This window comes from Symphalangus syndactylus, chromosome X (assembly GCF_028878055.3).
Source record: "Symphalangus syndactylus isolate Jambi chromosome X, NHGRI_mSymSyn1-v2.1_pri, whole genome shotgun sequence".
Lineage (NCBI taxonomy): Eukaryota > Metazoa > Chordata > Mammalia > Primates > Hylobatidae > Symphalangus > Symphalangus syndactylus.
The window spans coordinates 80,227,842-80,248,034 of NC_072447.2; the positions used below are offsets into that span (position 1 = coordinate 80,227,842).

The 20,193-nt window shown below is 40.3% G+C and overlaps 1 protein-coding gene across 14 annotated transcripts in view; it reads right to left on the minus strand.

Annotated features, from left to right (window-relative positions):
• HDAC8 (histone deacetylase 8) overlaps positions 1-20,193 on the minus strand; it is a 239,259-nt gene that overhangs the window by 192,045 nt on the left and 27,021 nt on the right. The gene's annotated exons all lie outside the window — the stretch shown is intronic.

Sequence of the window (20,193 nt, forward strand, 5' to 3'; positions counted from 1 at the left end):
TCCCTTCACAATTCCATGTCCATGCACAAGATTCATCACCCCAGAATGCCACGCTCTCCCTGATCTGCCTGGCAACCCCCTTTTTCATGTCTGACAACCAGTTCAAATGTCACTACCATGAAGCCTTTCCCTACTCCTCCCCTATGTAGCTATTCCCTACGTGGTGCCCTTACTAGTTCTGAACTCTCTCATAACACTAATACATGATACATTATACCACCAGCCCCCAACCTTTTTGGCATCAAGGGGTGGTTTCGTGGAAGACAGTTTTTCCATGGGCATGGTTGGGGGTGGTTTCATCAGGCATTAGATTCTCATAAGGAGCATACAACCTAGATCCCTGGCATGCGCAGTTCACGATACACTTGACTCTTCTATGATACTAGTGCCACCACTGATCTGACAGAAGGCAGAGCTCAGGCACTAATGCTGTCTTGCCCGCCACTCACCTCCTGCATTATACCTATATCTATCTTTTCGTAGGTTGGTCTGTCTACCCCGTGAGATTAAGAGCTTTTTAAAAGCAGGCCACATATCTTAATTCTCTTTGCATGCCTGGTGTCTGGCAGAGCAGACCATCAGTATGATAGATTGGAAGGAGGATAAAATCATTGCAGGTATCACCATCTACCCAGATGAAAGCTTGGTACACAGCTCATGACTCCAATGCCTTCTCTGCACCTCCCACTGCCAATCACAGGCCAGACCTTCATCATTAGTACCCAGGATTAGCGTCACAACCTCCTTGACTCTTGTCTTGGCCCTTCACATTGATCTCCCACATTAATTCCTTCCTTCAACAAATATCTAATGAGTATTTACTAAATGCTCTCTGTTCTAGGCACTGAGACAAAAATCCCTGTCCTCTTGGGAGGCCAAGGCGGGTGAATCACGAGGTCAGGAGATCGAGACCATCCTGGCTAACATGGTGAAACCCCGTCTCTACTAAAAACACAAAAAAATAAGCCAGGCGTCATGGCGGGCGCCTGTAGTCCCAGCTACTCGGAGAGGCTGAGGCAGGAGAATGGCGTGAACCCGGGAGGCGGAGCTTGCAGTGAGCTGAGATCGCGCCACTGCACTCCAGCCTGGGCAACACAGCAAGACTCGTCTCAAAAAAAAAAAAAAAATCTCGGTCCTCGTGGAGCTTATGTTCTAGGAGGGGGAATCACAGCCATCAAGTGACCCATTTGCATGCAGCTCTGACCATGTCACTCTCTTTAAAACCTTCACTAGCCATGTGTGGTGGCTTGTGCCTATAATCCTAACTACTTAAGAGGCTGTGGCAAGAGAATCGTTTGAGCCCAGGAGGTTGAGACTTGCCTGGGCAACATAGTGAGACCTTGTCTCTTTAAAAAACTCTTCACTAGCTCCCCATTATTTATAGTCCAAACTATCTGAACATGGTATTTAAGGCTTCCTGTGACCCAGACCTTAGGTATTTTAGTTTCATCTCTTGTATTTTGTGCTCTAGCAATACTGAAATGCCTACACTGTTTTTTCTCCCTGCTCCTGCCCCAACTTTGGTTTTGCTGTCCCTTTTGCCTGGAATACCTTACGCTCTCTTTTTTTTACTTGATTAACTCCTATTTCTTCTTTAAGATTCAGCTAAGACAGCACATCACCTGGGAAGCCATCCCTCTTCTCCCCTAGGTTAGATGTGTCTTGTCCATGCTCCCTTAATAATATACTGTGCACACCTCTCTCGCCGCATTTCTACACTGCCTTATCGTGGTTTGTTTCTGTATCGTGGTTTTCCTTTTAAGGTGTGCCCTCAGCGGATGGAAACTGTCTAATTCACCTTTGTAACTCCAGGACCTCGAGAACTTCCTCCAGTGTACAGCACATACTAGGCCCTCAATAAATATTTGTTGAATTAAGGATTGTTACTTGTACATGCCATTCTCATTTATGCCCAGACCACTCTGCTGCACTCCACTCTTATAACCAACTGCTTACCAGGCATCTTTCTACCTCTCAGGTACCTCGAAGACACCATGACCAATGATGACATCATTATCACCCCCTGAAACCCACTCTTCCTCTTGTATTCTTAACATCATTTCTCAGACTGGCAACCTTAGAGTCAATTTTGTTTATTCTGTCTTCCTCTCTCGGATAATTCTACTTCATAAAACCTCCCTTTGGCCCCTCCTTCTTATTTCCTCTGCCATTGCCCTCATTATCACGCCCCTGGCTGACTGTACCAGTCTTCCTGCCTCTAGTCTCACCCCCTGGATTTCATCCTCCACACTGCTGCCAGGGTTATTTTTGTCAAAGAAAAATCTGATTGTGTCACTTCCCTGCTTAATGATCTTTTCTAGCTTCCCACTGCCTTTAGGATAAAGTCCAAACACTTTAGTATGTTACACAAGGTCCTTAAGGATTCAGCACTCTTCTAAATTTCCAGCCTCATCTCTTGCCACTGACCCAAAGTTTCTGCCTCAGTCATGCTGAATTCTTGACAGCTCTCAACACAAGTCTTGTTCTCTCATGCCTTCCTACCTTTGCATGTTCAGTTCCCTTTTCCTTATCCTTTTCTTCTGCATCTGCCAGGCTAATGCTTCCTGGCCCCTTATGACTCAGCTCAAGTACCACAACAGCCTCAATACTTCAGAAAGGCCTGGTCTGAACTCGGCACTTCCCCACAGCCCAGTTGAGTTTAGTGTCTTTGTTGATATGCTTTCCTAGTACTCTGTGGCAATTACAACCATGAATTACATTATGGTAGAATGCTAGTTTGTCAGTCTCACTTGACCATGAACTTCTTGAAGCCAGGGACAGTGTCAATGTGGTCTACTTTATCTCCAGTGCCTAGCATCATTTATGGGAACAGAGTAAAAACCCAATGACCGAAACAAATATTTAAATACATGAATAAACACCTTCTTGACTTTGCAAATGCTGATCTATTGCCTGGCATGCTGTGTCTGGTAATATCCTAGGTCACTATTGTATCTCTAGCATCTAGCAGAGTTCCTGACATACAGCATGTACTAAATACATGCTGAATGAATGAATGATACCAAGCTGAAGTACCATCTTTCTGACCTTTTTTTTTTTTTTTTTTTTTGAGATGGAGTTTTGCTCTTGTCACCCAGGCTGGAGTGCAATGGCATGATCTCGGCTCACTGCAACCTCCGCCTCCCGGATTCAAGTGATTCTCCTGCCTCAGCCTCCCAAGTAGCTGGATTACAGGTGTGCACCACCATGCCCGGCTAATTTTTGTTTTTTCAGTAGACACAAGGTTTCACCATGTTGGGCAGGCTGGTCTCGAACTCCTGACCTCAGGTGATCCACCCACCTCGGCCTCCCAAAGTGCTGGGTTTACAGGCATGAGCCACCACGCCCGGCCCACCTTTCTGACCTCTTAGCCCTAGGTACAGCTGGTTGGTCTCTACCCTGTTTCTACAGCATTTTGTATCTCCTTCTCTTTCTCTTAGAACACCTGTACTGCTGTCTGTTTGCTAGACTGGGAGCTCCTTGAGGACATAATTTTGTCTACTCATCTCTATCTCAACCCCCTAGCACAGTGCCAGCCCTACAAGAGATGCTCAGAAAGCATTTGTTGAATGAACAAATGGATGAATGAGAAGATATGACCCAAGGGAGTCTCTATAAATACCTGAATGGCTGTCATGAGACTGAAAAATTAGACTAATCTGTGTGGCTGCAGGAGGCAGAAGAGGTAGGAAGAGCAGTGGCATTGTTTTAGCTCAATGAATTTTGTTAACTTTTAAAATGGCCTGAGTATCAAATGGGCTTCCCCAGGGAAAAGTGAGCTTCCTGTGATAAGAGGTGAGCAACCAGAAGCTGAAGAATGCTTGGCAGTAATGTAGGAGAGGGAATCTCAGCAGCAGATAGGGTGGGGAAGGTGGGGTAATGGCTGGGGGTGATGATGGTGGTGACGGTATATGACCCTCAGTCTTCCTTCTGGAGGAAGCATCCATTAACCTGCTCTCCTCAGGGGTGCCTGGAGCCAGGACACTGCTTCTCCACCAACCAGGCCATTCTTATCCAGCCTGGGCACGCCTGGTTACTCACTACTTTTCCTCAGGGGGTGGAACTACCTTACTCATGTCTTTATCTTTAATAACTAGTAAGATATCTGGCACATAGCAGGAGCTCAACAACTGTTTGCTGAATTGTATCTATCTAGACATCCAAACCCGTTCTCCTCTTTGCCTCAATAAACATTGGTCGAATGAAGTTAATCTAAATTCTACTATGTGACAAGGTGTAGCTCATGTCATTCTTTAAATATTTACCTGGTATCTACTATATACCTCAAGCAAGGCCACATACTAGGCATTGGGAGCAAGAAAGCAACAAGGACTCTGTCTTCCAGGAGTTTACAGTATAGCAGGAGGGAAAAGCTATGGACACAATAAATGTAGCACAGATAAAAAGTGCCTAGCACAGTGCCTGCTATGTAGTAAATACCTGTGAAAGGCTGAATAGTGGCCCCTAAAGATATCCATGCCTTAATCCCTGGAACCTATGAATGTTACATTATATGGCAAAAATGGCTTTGCAGATATGATTAAGTTAAGGGTCTTGAGATGACAGAGATTAGCTTGCATTATGGGGGTGGGCCCTAAATATAATCACAAGTGTCTTTGTGAAGGAAGCAGAGGGAGATTTGACATGGAAGAGAAGGAAGCTATGTGATGGAAGCATAAGAGAGAGAAAAGAAGCTAAGTTGCTAGCTTTGAAGTTGGAGGAAGGGGTTATGAGCAATGAATATAGCTCTTGACCCAAGGAAAAGGCAAGTAAACAGATTTTTCCCTGGAGCCTGCAGAAAAAATGTAGCCCTGCCCAAACCTTGATTTTGGCCCTGTAAGACTCATTTCAGACTACTGGCTTCCAGAACTGTAAGATAATAAGTTCCTGTTGTTTTAAGCTACTAAATTTGTAGAAGTTTGTTACAGCAGCAATAAGAAACTAATACAGTACTCAATACACATTTGTGAATAAGTAGATTTTTTTACATTCCATAAAACAGGTAAAGATACAGGGATTCCCTACTGATATGGTTTGGCTCTGTGGTCCCACGCAAATCTCATGTTGAATTGTGTTCCCCAGTGTTGTTGGGGGGACCTGGTGGGAGGTGATTGGATCATGGGGGTGGATTTCCCCCTTGCTGTTCCCATGATAGTAAGTGAATTCTTATGAGATCTGGTTGTTTGAAAGTATGTTGCACTTTTCCCTTCTCTCTTTTCTGCCTCCATAGTAAGATGTGCTTTCTTCCCCTTTGTCCCTCTGCCAAGACTGTAAGTTTTCTGAGGCCTCCCAGCCATGCCTCCTCTACAGCCTCTAGAACTGTGAGTCAATTAAATCTCTTTCTTCATAAATTACCCAGTCTCAGTTAGTTCTTTATAATAGTGTGAGAACGGACTAATATATCTACCCAGTGGAAAATAGCCTAAAAGCCTTGAAAATGCTCCAAGGAGCCACAGCTTACTTTCCCCTTGACTAGGTCATCTTGGAAATCAATAGTGCAGTTTACTGTCTGCCTACCACAGAGCTGAGAGTTATTAGCCTTCTATTACCACTTTGGAAATCTACTTGGGAGGGTACTTCTAGAGCCCTCAGTTGCCTGAAATGCTGTCCCATGCAGCCCCAAACCTGAGATATAGAGATAAGATATAGCTTCTTTCTCACTGAATTCTGATAGCAATTATAATCTGTCTTAAATTGCTGAATACTCATATGCTATTTTATGTGGGTTTTTTTTTTTTTTTTTTTTTTTTTTTTTTGGTTACAGCATATATCTCAGTCTTATCTCCTTAATCTCTTAAGATCCTAAAGGGCAGAAACCATTATGTATATATTTGGATTTTCAATGATACTATACATTCTCAGAGGGGTTCAGGAAATACTTATTGCTGATAATCAAGCCTTGAGAACGGTGAGCAGGAGAATGTTATCTTATGCTTCCCTTTCCAGACCACAAGTAGTTAGCTGATTCTGTCTGTCTGTCTGTCTGTCTGTCTATCTACCTACCTACATACCTACCTACCTACCTACATACCCTCTAATCAATCAGCCATTAATTGGTATCTTACCATGGGCCAGGCTTATACTTAGTACATTCAGTGAATACAGAAGTATAAAAACACTTGGTTTCTGCCTTCAATGGCAGAAGACCAATAAACTAACACATTATAACATAACATGATATGCTAGAGGCAAAAACAAATCCTATTAAAACAGAGGCTAGAGCAATTAATTCTGTCTATGGGAGTCAGGAAGAACACCAGGAAGGTGACAATTAAGCCGTGCCTTGAAGGAGTAGCAGTTTTCCAGGAGGAGAAGAGGTGTGTAGGGCATTCTAGACAGAGGAAAAGCGTGGGAAGGCTCAGGGGAATTGTGAACGGAAGAATCAACCAGAGCAAGGAATGACTGGTGATGAGGCTAGAAGGGTAGATTAAGGCCAGACTTTTAAAGCCTTGCTTGGATTGTCTGGACTTATATTTTGTATGTGAAGGGTAGCCAATGGATCTCATTTCTATTTCATGTGAAAAGCACCCCCAATAGAAAATTTGCACTTCAAAGAGGATGTTTTAACTGTGGAATTACTATATAAAATCTATACTATCTAAAGAAGAAAAACTGATCAGAATATGTTTTCTGAGAAGTGTTAAATTTGGAGGGATACTTGAGCCAACTTCTCACTTTATCCTTTTCCCCAGTTTCCTTATCAGTTTCTTCCACTGAACGGAAAAATAGAATGGTGATTATTCAGAAAAGTTTTATTTTCTGGTCACGAATATGCATAATGAGTCTACTATAAGACCTACTAGTTTTAATTCTTCTTCTTTAAAAAGAAAACAACTTTTTTGTTTATCCATCACAACCAATTTTAGAATATTTTTATCACCTCAAAAAGAAACCCTGCATGCATTAACAATAACTATTCCCCATTTCTCCTGAACCCCCCAAGGCTCTGGCAAACCACTAATTCACATTCTGTCTCTATAGATGTACCTATTCTGGATATTTCATACAAATGGAATATACAATTTATGGTCTTTTGTGACTAGCTTCTTTAACTTAGCATAATGTTTCAAGATTCATCCATGTTGTAGCATGTATCAGTATTTCATTTCTTTTTATTATGAAACAATGTCCCACTGTATGGATATACCACATTTTGCTTTTTAAATTCATCAATTGATGCACATTTTGGTTGTTTCCACCTTTCAGCTATAGTGAATAGTGTGGCAGTTAACAATGGCATAAAAAACTTCTGTATGGACACATATTTTCAGTTCTCTTGGATACACTCCCATCCCTAGGAGTAGAAGTTCTGGGTCATATTTTTAACTTTGGAGGAACTACATAGCTGTTTTCTAAAGTGGCTGTACCATTTTATGTTTTTTTGTTTTAATTTATTTTATTTTATTTTATTTTGAGACAAGATCTCACTCTGTTGCCCAGGCTAGCATCCACTGGCAAAATCATAGCTTACTGCTATGGCCTTGAACTCCTGGGCTCAAGCTATCTTCCCACCACAGCCTCTGGAATAGCCAGGACTATAGGCATGCACCACCGTGTCAGGCATTTTTTTTTTTTTTTTTTTTTTTTGTAGAAACAGGTTCCTGCTATGTTGCTCAGGCTGGTCTCAAACTCCTGGTGTCAAGCAATCCCCCCACCCTGTCCTCCCAAAGTGTTGGGATTACAGGCATAAGCCATTGCATCTGGCCAGCTGTACCATTTTAGATTCTCACCAGCAATGTATGAAGGTTCCAATTTCTCCAAATCCTCTTGAATACTTGCTAGTGTCTTCTTTTTTTTTTTTTTTTTAATTAGAGACAGGATCTTGCTCTGTCATCCAGGCTGAAGTGTAGTGACTTTATCATAGCACGCTGTAACCTTAAACTCCTGGGCTCAAGCGATCCTCCTCCTCAGCTCATCATTTCCCTGATGACTAACGATGCTGAATATTTTAATGTTCTTATTGACTACTTGTATATCTTTTTTTGAGAAACATCTATTTGAATCCTTTATACATTTTTGAATTGGGTCATTGCTCTTTTTATTAAGTTGTAAGAGTTCTATATACATATATTTTGGATAAAAGACCCTTCTCAGATATATTATTTTCAAATATTTTCTCCCATTCTATGGATTGTCTTTCTACTTACTTGAAGATAAATCATTTGTAGCACATATAAGTTTTTAACTTTGATGAAATTCAATCTATTTTTTTGTTACTTGTGCTTTTGGTATTATATCTAAGAAGCCTAACCCAGGTCACAAAGATTTACTCCTAAATTGTTTTCAAAGAGTTTTATAGTTTTAGTTTTTACATTTAAATCTTTGATCTATTTTGACTTAACTTCTAAATATGGAGTGAAGTAGGGGTCCAACTTCACTCTTCTGAAGGTGGTTATCAGGTTATCCCAGCACCATTTGTTGAAGAAGCTATTCTTTTCCCATTGAGTGGTCTTGGTTCTCTTGCCAAAAACTGACCATGGATGTGTGGGGTTTATTTGTCAATTCTCAGTTCTATCCCATTGATCTATATGTCTATCCTTATGCCAGTAACAGACTATTTTGATTACTGTAGCTTTATGGTAGGTTTTGAAATTGGGAATTGTGAGTCCTCCAACTTTATTCTTTTTCAGGACTGTTTTGGCTATTCTGGGTCCCTTGCATTTCCATATGAATTTTAGAATCATCATATCAATTTCTGCAAGAAAGCCCAGGCCCAGACAGCTTCACTGGTGAATTCTACCAAACATTTAAAGTAGAAATAATGCCAGTTATCTACATTGTCTCCTAGAACTAGAAACAGACAGAATACTTCCCAACTAATTTTAGGAGGTCAGTATTATTACCTCGATACCAAAATCAGACAAAAACATCATAAGAAAACTACAGACTAATGTCTTTTCCTTATGAATATAGACACAAAATCCTCAACAAAATACTAACAAACCAAATCCAGCAAATATATTAAAATAATTATATACCATGACCAAAAAGATTTATCCCAAGAATGCAGGTTTGGTTTAACATCAAAAAATCAACATAATATACCATATTACTACGATAAAGGATTAAAACCTCATCAGCATTTCAACAGACTCAGAAAAACCATTTGACAAGATCCAACACCTTTTCACGATATAAACACTCACTAGTGTTTTACATATATATATATTTCACTAGTGTTTATATATATTCACTAGGAATAGGGAACTTCCTCATCCAGATAAAGGGTACCTACAAACATTCACAGCTAATATCATACTGCATGGTGAAAGACTAGATGCTTTCCCCATAAGATCAGGAACAGAAAAGGATGCCCACTTTCACCACTTCTATTCAACATTATATTGGAGGCTCTAGCCAGGGCAATTTGGCAAGAAAAAAAAAAGAAAGAAAGAAAAGAAAGGCATCCAAAATACAAAGGAAGAAGTAAAACTATGTCTGTTGGCAGATGACATGATCTTGTATATATAAAATCCTAAGGAGTCTACTAAAAAAACTATCATTTCTAATAGTTATAGTTCAGCAAGATTGCATGATATGAAATCAAAATACAAAAATCAATTGTATTTCTATATAGTAGCAATTAACAATTCAAAAATGAAAGCAAGAAAATCCTACTTATAATAGCATCAAAAGAATAAAATACCTAGCTATATATATATATATATATATATATATATATATATTTTTTTTTTTTTTTTTTTTTTTTTTTTTTGAGAAAGTGTCGTTCTGTTGCCTAGGCTGGAGTACAGTAGTGTGATCTTGGCTCACTGCAACCTCCGACTCCTGGATTCAAGCGATTCTTGTGCCTCAGCCTCCCGAATAGCTGGGACTACAGGCGTGCATCACCATGCCCGGCTAATTTTTGTACTTTTAGTAGAGATGGGGTTTCGCCATGTTGGCCAGGCTGGTCTTGAACTCCTGACCTCAAGTGATCCTACTGCTTTGGCCTCCCAAAGTGCTGGGATTACAGGCATGAGCCATTGCACCCAGCCCCTAGCAATAAATTTAGCAAAAGAAGTGCAAGACTTGTATACTGAAAATTATAAAGCATTGTTGAGAGAAATTAAAGATGATCTAAATAAATGGAAAGAAGTTATGATTCTTGAAATGTACCTTTTCAAGGGGCCCGTTCTAGTAGAATTATGGATGGTAGTTCCAGTACTTGATATATGCTGATTATTACATGGAAAGATAGAGAAAACAGCTGATGCTTTTTCTGATGTGGGAAGATGCCCTTTAGAAATTTATTCACTTCATACATTTTGGGTGTTTAACTGCAATTAGCTAGAAGCTCTGAAATATCTTTTTATAATTCTGTCCACCATTTCTACAGAGCTGCAGTTGTTGGAGCTTCTGTAAATTTCCATGGTTGTTGGCAGGTCAGGACAAGGGTCATTTTTCTAGCTGTAACTTTGGCATTTAAGAGCACCCCTACCCAAGCCTGTAGCTTTTATGATCCAGGGTTGTGCTTAGCAAGTTTCATTCTTACTTTCAGACAAGGTACATTTTTTTCCTTATTTTCAGTACTAGCTGATCAAACCTCTTAAGCTGTTCCGGGAATGTGGTATTGGTGCTTCTACTGTCGCTTCATTAAATGATGCTATTTGTACCATTATGAGTAATTCTATGTTTAAGGGCAGAAATGGTTACAGGAGATCAGCAGGGGAGGAAAATTCAACTGATTGGTCTGAGGTGAGAGGCATACCAGAGATAGAAATCATGATGGCTTTCCCAGAAATTGGAAATGGCTAAAATTTTCAGTGTTCTTTCTCTTTTTGTATCTCTTGCCCATTGAATTCTCACCGTCTTTTGGTGCCCTTGTGTCTCTCCTTCTCTCTAGACAGTACTCATAATCTGGTTTTTATGCTTTACCGTACATGTAAATCTACACATCTCATATGGTGCTACAAAAAAAACAGGAAAACAAAATTCTGTGAAATCTGTTCTTTATGTTAGTGCATAGACTATGTATTGTAAAATACCTACATTTTATAAATAGCAATACTATGGTAAAATTTGATTCAGGAATGTATTCTTGAAAAGTCATGTGATAATTGATTCTCTGTAAATCAAATCTTGAATTCACTGGAGAACTTAATTTAAGGAACTCAGGTAAATCCGGTCATAGGGAAGAGCCCTTCTATAAAGTGAATACTCTATCCAAAATCCCTGTATCTATCAATTTGGTAACGGCACATCTTTTATTTCCTGAGATTTCTTTCAATTGGAGCACACCCGTACTTGATCTTTAAGATAGTGCTGACATCCCTATTAGAACACATTAGCTTTCTTTTCCTCACTGCTGGGTATAATGATCTAGGGAAGGAAACATGAGCTTACAAGTCCTAGCCTGTGTCATTATAGCTTATGGCTGGTTAACAGATTATATAATCAGATGTTTCCATGCCTAATGTCCAAACCTTGTTATGATACCTTCTGTGGGCTCCTTTTCGTAACACCCCATTCACTACTTCTGTGGCCCAGTTCATGTAGCTGTCAAATGCAGAGCTCTCTTGTGAGAACTGACTCAATGGCTTTTACAGATCAAGCTGGTGTGTTTATAACTGCATTGTTTCCTCTATCAAAGAAGGAGACTGGAAAAAACAGAAATCCTTCTGTTACTTGACTTCATAGTTATATCAAGCAAGTCCTCTTGGACACTTACATGATAGAAACTGGGGTAGAAACCTGCTTCAGTTTTTCATCTTACCAAAAACTCCCTAATCTTACCTGTCTCCTTCAGAGGAATGTTATCATGATAAGTTTAAAGATATTTATTAAAAATCCAAAGTTTTAACTATTGTAATTATCAAACTCACATTTTTTCTCTCATTAAGCCCCCAACTGTGATTTAATACATATAGCTAAATAAATAAGCTTTGTGCACATCTGCTTCTCTCCACATAAAATATACATGCACACAAAATACATGCACCTAATTGTGGGAAATCAGAAATTAGTCCCACATAATGGGTTTTCTTTTAACTACCCACTTGACATTTATAGTCCACTTTAAGGGCTCTGTGCCTAGAGTTGGCAGCTCTAGGAACAGTGAGATCAGTTTGTCTACAGTTGTTCCCAACCTTTTTTGGCTCCGGTACACCTACACTTGCTTCCAAAAATATACCCCACAGTCTGGTGCTCAATGGAATGAAAATCTTTCCTGAGCTAATAGGATATAAAACAGAGGAGGCAGTGGACATAGTTCTGCATTTTAGGGTACTCATAACAGCATAGTGAGCCAAACCAGTGACAACGATGCAATTGACCCAGCACAGAGAGAAAGAGGGTTTGGGCTGTTTGTTCAAAACTGGGATAGATTTATCAACCTACGCCTCCCAGATTGGCCTCCCTTATGACTTAGGATATGCTTTTGTAAGAGCTGGCTGGCCAAGGGAAATGGTGCAGCCAGCAGTAGCATTAGAGTAAGTGAAAACTAACTGGCTTGTACAAGGACTAAAATCATAGTTTTGGCCTCATTAGCACTATACTCTAACTTCCTGAGCTAACTAACTACAGATATTACCTGAAAGAAGACCAACCTTTAATCAGAAACAAAAATGTATTCAAGTATATGGCACAGATAAATCATTCAGTCTCAATGACCTGTATCCAATGTTGAGCCTATTCCAAAGTTGCCATCGAATAAGGTGGAAAGATCCTTTATTTACCTGAACAGTTCTAAAAGTTCCATATTTTGTACTATTACACCCAATAATTAATGTTATCTCATGTGAATGGCTTGAGTTCCAACTATTTATACATTTCCTGCAATTAGTATGCATTTCTGAGAAATTTTTAGTAAATACTGCTATTATTTATTATTAAGCCTTGAATGGCAAGCAGAAATCTGAAGTTAATTGTTATACCTTCTTTATGGATATATATCCCTCTTACAGTAAATCCACAGATAGGGATTCCTGGTTAAGGCATTAACAAGAGCTTAACGACCTTCAAGATGCCTCCCAGAGGAGGCTGTCATAATCTCTTAAAGAAAATTTGTTAGTTGTCTGGAATAAAGTCCATAGTTACCAGTTGACTTGATCCACTTTATATGCTTTATTATTACTGTTATATTAAAGTATATCAGGCAAGACTAGTGGTTTAATCTCCTCTCAATTTATGCCTTACCTCTGCCCCTTATGCCTTACCTTTGTCCCTAGTTTCCAGAAGAGTTTAAAGAGCCATTTTTACTAAATTCCAAAGACAGTACATGAAAGGCATTGAAACTAATGATTATCAGAAGATAAATCCACTGAATTCTAGCAAACACCAGTGAGGAAGTGAATGCAGCTTACTAGCATTCCAACTAAATTTAGTAGTATCAGTTGTATAAGAATCTGAGTGGGTAGTTGGATTAAATATTTGAAAATATGCTGAAAAAAAGATGAGTTTTATCTTGGTGATAATACAGTTATATTAAAGACAAGTTGGGGTAGAAAATCATATTAAGGTAAAGCTGTGGAACAATGTGGCTCTATGCAACTTACTTCCTTTCTCTTAGCCCTTGGTTTTGTTTTTCTTTTTTTTTTTTTGGAGATGAAGTCTTGCTCTGTCACCCAAGCTGGAGTGCAGTGGCACCATGTTCAGCTGACTGCAACCTCCACCTCCTGGGTTCAAGCGATTCTTGTGCATCAACCTCCCAAGTAGCTGGGATTACAGGTGTGCACCATCACACCTGGTTAATTTTTTAATTTTCAGTAGAGACGGGGTTATGCCATGTTGGCCAGGCTGGTCTCGAACTCCTGACCTCAGGTGATCCCCCCACCTCAGCCTCCCAAAGTGTCAGGATTACAGGCATGAGCCACTGCTCTTGGCCCCTTGGTTCTTATATTTAAACACTGACACTGAAAAATTAGGAATCTTACTACAGTTAAGACATCAGAAAAAAAAAAGAAGGCAAAAGATCAATTAGTTTTAGATACATACTTTGAGTTTGCACCTTCAATTTCCATTTAAAGTTGCCTGAGAAAAGATATCAGGATGGTTTTGGTGACAACGGAAAACAAATAGAAAGGCTTACTCTGGAGTCTATACTGTATTAGAAAAATTCACCAATGCTAGAGACACTTGCCCTCCTCTAGCAAGTACTAGCTTCAGGAAAGGTTCAGATATATCATAAAAATAGGTGTTGAGAAGAGCAATAAAAATGGATTGTGTTTCTCAGACTTTTGAAAAGATTCCATTAAATAGATGGAAAAATACATTAAAATACATAAAACACACTGAAAAATGTAATACTGAGTATTATGACCAGTATTTCTCAAAACTGTGAAGGTCATCAAAATTAAAGAAAGTCTGAGAAACTGACACAGCCAACAGGAGCCTAAGGAGACAACTAAACGTAATGTGGTGTCCTAGTGGGATCTGGGGACAGAAAAAGGACATTATGTAAACACTAAGGAACTATAAACTATGAATAAACTATGGACTGTAATGAATGATCATGTATCAATATTGGTTAATTTTAACAAATGTTTCATACTCATGTAAGATGTTAACAATAGAGGAAATTGTGTGGGGTTTATGGAAACTCTACACTATCTGTGCAATTTTATTGATTGATTGATTGATTGATTGATAGATTTTGAGACAGAATCTCACTCTGTCACCAGGCTGGAGTGCGGTGGCACGATCTCCGCTCACTGCAACCTCCGCCTCCCGTGTCCAAGCGATTCTCCTGCCTCAGTCTCCGGAATAGCTGGGACTACAGGCATGAGCCACCATGCCCAGCCAATTTTTTTTTTTTTTTTTTGTATTTTTAGTAGAGACAGGGTTTCACTATGTTGGCCAGGAAGGTCTTGATCTCTTGACCTCGTGATCCACCCGCCTCGGCCTCCCAAAGTACTGGGATTACAGGCATGAGCCACTGTGCCCGGCCTATCTGCTCAATTTTTCTATAAATCTAAAACCATTCTTAAAAAATGTTGATCAAAATTTTAAAAAGGGTTATTTTGTCAGGCCATTTGAAATGATTCCATTAATGAAAAATTCCTAATACGAGGGCCCAGCTCATGGGCCTGGATCCAGGGCAGTTGGAGGCTTCAGCCATCAGATGATAACTAGACAAGAACTCCACACCCCCCACAATAACCCAGGTCAGAAAGCTGCAAATCCAGACACCCAAAATCCCTTCAGAGAATTTCAGTGAGAACAATGGATGATTAAGACAATAAGCAAAGCCTGTTTAACTTTCTTTCTCCTGAACAACCCTACAGCTCTCAAGCACATTGTGGACAGCAGGTTTCTCAAGCAGTGAAATCTCCATGTACAAAAGCAGAGCTAATGATTCCAGTGGGGTCAAGCAAGCCCAGAGGAACCGCATCCTTCAGCAGCTGCCCACCCCTCCTGAGAAGGAAAGAGCTGGTATAGGAGCAGACGCCTGACTGGGGCTTTAGTGACTCCTAGCTCTGGCTTTACAACATACACTCTTGTCTGACACTATCATTTATACAAATAAGGCACACAAACTCCAAGTCTGACTCTTTTCCTCCTCTTGCCTAAAGATTCTTAAGACTAAGGATCATGAGTGTTATCTTTATCAGCCAGGTTATGAACTCTGAAGAATGGCTTCTTAATGGAAATACTGACCACTGTTAATTAGCAAAACAAATTTCAAGATGAAAAATCTGTTGATTCTAAATATTCATTATTTCATTCTTTTATTCAAATTATAAACATTTATTGAAGACCTATTATGAGTCAGATACTGGACTGATGAAAGAAAATGGTGCAGAACGCTCTGACCTGATGAAACAGTTTAGATGAACATAGATCAATAAATAGAAATGAGAATGACGTTAATAGAATTTCATTAAGTGGAGAACATACTTGATTTAACCTTGCACTCCCTCTAGTGGTTTTTTTTTATTAAAATGTGAAGCTTATATAACAGCCCACAGTCTAGTAATGTTCAATATGCTGGAATCTCTGACATCCTGACTGCTGGATTTTGTGAGCACTCTAATCTCTGACTGCCAAGTGGAACCTCTCACCTTCTCTCTCTCCCGGTCCTGATAATTTAATATCTGTCAAGATATTACCACTGATTCATTCAACAAATATTTATTGAGAATCTATCTTGAGAAGGCATTAACTAATCATTCCAATTTAATAACTTTATTTCCCAAACATTTTAACATTCAGTAAGTCAACTGGTAACACTATGATGGACAGTCTCTTAAGAGTTGGGAATTAACATTTCCTATTCATCTCTGTCCTGCCCATCTACTGCAAATTTCACGCTTGTCCATTCCCCAACAATACGAGCTGGGGCCTTGTATGAGGGCTTATGATGTGCCAGGTAGAGTTCTAGGCAGTGAAGCTGTAGTAAGGAACAAAACAGACAAAACTTCCCTTCCCCATGAAGCTTATGTTCTAGTGGTGGGGGGCGGGTGAAACAAAATAGATATAATTAACAAGTAGAGTATGGAGAACAATAAAACAGGAAAAGGATGATGGGAGGATTTTTTTTTTTTTCGGTGTGCAAATTTTTAAAAAATGTGGTTAGGAAAGGCCTCAGTGAGAAAGTGTTATTTGAGCAAAGACTTGAAGGAAGTGAAGGGACATCCTTGGGGGAAAAGCATTCCAGGCAGTGGGAATAGCAAGGGAAAAGGCCTAGCGGTGGGAACATGCCTGGTATGTCCAAGGGGCACAATGAATCCAGTGCCTGAAAAACAGTGAGGGAAAGAAGAGAATAGCAGTTTTACCAGGGAGAGGAGAAAAGGGGATATTGTGCAGGGCCTTGTAGGCCATGGTAGGGACTTCAGCTTTTACTCTGAGTGGAACAGGAAGCCAGTGCAGTGTTTTGAGCAGAGGAGTGACAGGATCTAATTTGTTTTAAAAGGGTAATTTTAACGTTGTGTGGAGAACAGACCAAAGGGGGCAAGGCTAGAAGCAGGAACACTAGCTGGGAGGCTGCTGCAATAATCAATGAGAGAGATGATCATGGTTTGTACTAGGGTTATAGTGCTGGAGGTAGTGAGAGGTAGTCAGATTCTGGATATATTTTGAAGACACAGTTGACAGGGTTTTTTTACAGATTGAATTTGAGGTGTGAACGAAAGGAGTCAAGGGCAATTCTGATATGTTTGGCTTAAACAACTAGAAGAATAAGGTTGCCATATGGAAGGGGAAGATTGCAAGTTCAGCTTTGGACATATTAAGTTTAGGAAGTTTAGGATGTCAATCAGACACCCACCAACCAATCTACTCTCTACCACCTTCTGCCTATACATTTTACCCACTCAGATTTCTCTCTGTCACAAATCCTTTGATACTCCTATGTACTTTTTAGTATGTCATTTCCAGTCTTAGTTATAATATTTCTATCTACTTAACAAGAAACTGGGTATTTTTGACATATCCCTTCTCTTCACCCCCAACAGCCAATTGATCGCCATGTCCATTCTGTCAATTATACTTCCCAAATCACTCTCAAGTGCTATCCTTTTTTTCACATCTGCTGTCATTAATTTTGTTCATACTTTCTCAATCTCTACTTTGGTCACTGAGTATAACAGTCTGATCTTTTTCCTTTATCAGTGAGAATGGGTAGAGTGGTCCAGCTGATCTGGGGTTACGAAGTGGGGGTAGAGGCAAGTAATTTACTCTCAGTCCTGGTACCTTGAACTGAAAGTGAATATACATCATTTTCACACTTTGAGGCTTAGCCTGGAGTTGGTGCCACTGTAATCACTCCATTACCACCCAGCTCAGAATAACATTTAAGAGAGATTGCTGAGGTTGAGCTGGGAAAGCATACCTATAATCGGATTATATCAAGGTCCCTTTGGGTGGTCCACCCAACTATGTCTTGGTCAACAACCTTCCCAGAGAATGAGGCGGTGGGCCAACCATGATGCTGCTGGAAATCTAGCACCTCTTTCATGACATAACTGGTCTCTTAGCCTTAGGTTGCTGGGGCTAATTGCAGAGACAAGGTAGTCAAAGTACACCAAGGAATACTGAAAAGACTGGATGAGTGATCATGCAGAGGAACGGCATGAAGTTCAAGGAGCTGCTGCTGTAGGAGGTCTATGGGCAGATGACTGAATTTCACTTCAAAGGTTTATAAAGAGTCCTTCAATTTTTGGCATCGGCAGATGAGTCTGTGCCCAAATGAAATCTCACTGATGTCTCACACCTGAATGATTCAGTTAGTGTAATTCATATACAATTTAAGAGCAAACACTTTTTGGTGCTCAGTATGTGCCAGGCACTATTCTACGTGCTTTACACATATTAGTTCATATCATATCACACTGTTTTTTGAGGTAGGTAGTGTTATCATCTCCCTTTTATAGGTCAGGAACTTGAGGAAAAGAGGGTTTAAGTTGTTCAAGGTAACATAGAAAGTGATAGTGCTGGGATTCAAACCCAGGCAGTGTGACTTCAGAGTTCCTGCTTTTAATCCCTGTGCTATGTTGTATGGTGAAGGCTAACTGGCTATGTCCTTGTGTAGTCCATACTTGGTTTTGGGTGACCCAGGTATTGGCAGACTCTGGAGTGTTGATGGTTTCAGTAACTAGCCAGGGCAATAGTGGGCTAGAAACGATTGATGCCTTGAAGGGAAGAAGCCTGGATGGAGGGGTATAGTGAGTGAAGAAATGCATTCTGAGGAGTCTGGGGAGGAGAACCAATGTGTTACGTGTTAGAGTAGCAGTAGCACTCTCCCCCAGTACGTGGTTAATGCATATGGCTGTGGCTGGAGAGCAGGTGGCCATGGGACTTGTGAAAGGGAAGACCTTTTAGATGAACAAGGCACCAGTAACTGGTGTGAATTGGGCCAAGAGGGTAAGAGGGATCAATCACTGATTTGAAGGTGTTCTAGATGTGAATCTACAACAGAGTTCATTGGGACAATGTCCCAATGTCCAGAGAGCCTGAAGGATACCTTGGTCTTTCTTTACTTCAACTGTAGAAATCATAAAGGCATACTACAGGTTAGGTCAGAGAGGAGACAACTGAAAGATCGCTTAGATGAAGAGTTCTCAAAATGTGCTGTGTATCAGAATCACCTGGGTAGGCATTGGTTAAAAATGAATATTCTTGGGCTCCACCCATAGAGGGTCTGATTCCGGAATCATCATTTTAGGATTAAGATGCAGGTAGTCTGCAGACTACATTATGAAACACGCTCCATCAGATTACAAGCATATTTGAATAGCTGTGTGGGCTTCTTGGAGTGGTGCTAATGGGCACGAGTGACTGCGGATCCTATTAGAATGGGGCACATGGAACAGAAACTTCTGGGCTGCGCTATGATGAACCAGGATCTTTACATTCTACACGTGCATCTGCCTGTTACCTATGCTGTGACTGGGGTAAATGGCTGTGACATTCTCAAGCTGGAACCATTTCCACTTCCCCTTAAGATTCTGAATTCTGAAACAGGATGGGTGCAAGTATGCCCTGGCTGGTCCAGGCTGTAATGGTTTGAGCTCATGACCACAAGCTGCCTGTCCCTCTAAAAGGAAGTATGTCCTGTCTTAAAAGTGACCTTGATCACTAAGAGCTCTCATTTGCACTTGGAGTAATTGACCTTGGTTAGGACCAATTTCCTGGAGAAGTGGGTACACGGGCAGAGATCAAAGTACCCAGGTTCTCCTGCAACAGGACAATATCCCACTCCCCACGCCTGGATGTTGAAGGCATTAGTCAACAGTACAGGCCAGGGCTGGGATAGAAATAAGCAAGACTTTAAGCTACTGGAAGGTCATTTTTTTCTGTGTCAGGGAACCAAATTCCTTTCTCTTAAGGAGATCGAATATTGGGGTAGTGAAAATATACAGGTGGTAGATGGATTGCTGGTGGTATCAAGGGATTGCTGATGTTTTCAATCTTCCTAGGAGACTTCATTTCAAAAAGGCTTACATGTTACTCAGCACTATGTAAACTCTGGCATAACAGAATGTAGCCCAGAAACACGATTTTTACACTTTGGGGCTTGGCCTGAAGTTGGTGCTACTGTAATCGCTCTAATACCATCCAGCCCAGAGATTCTGTCAAGTCACATTAAGCGAATTTTTCAAAATATTGCCCAAGTAGACAACTATGGAATTGATTTAAAAGCTTCCAGACTAATTTTGGATGGTGATTACACTAAGGATTGGATAATTATGACAAGGAAGAACTCCCTCCTTTTTATTTTCAGAAAGAGTCTCAAGGCTAATATGGAAGAGGTGGAGG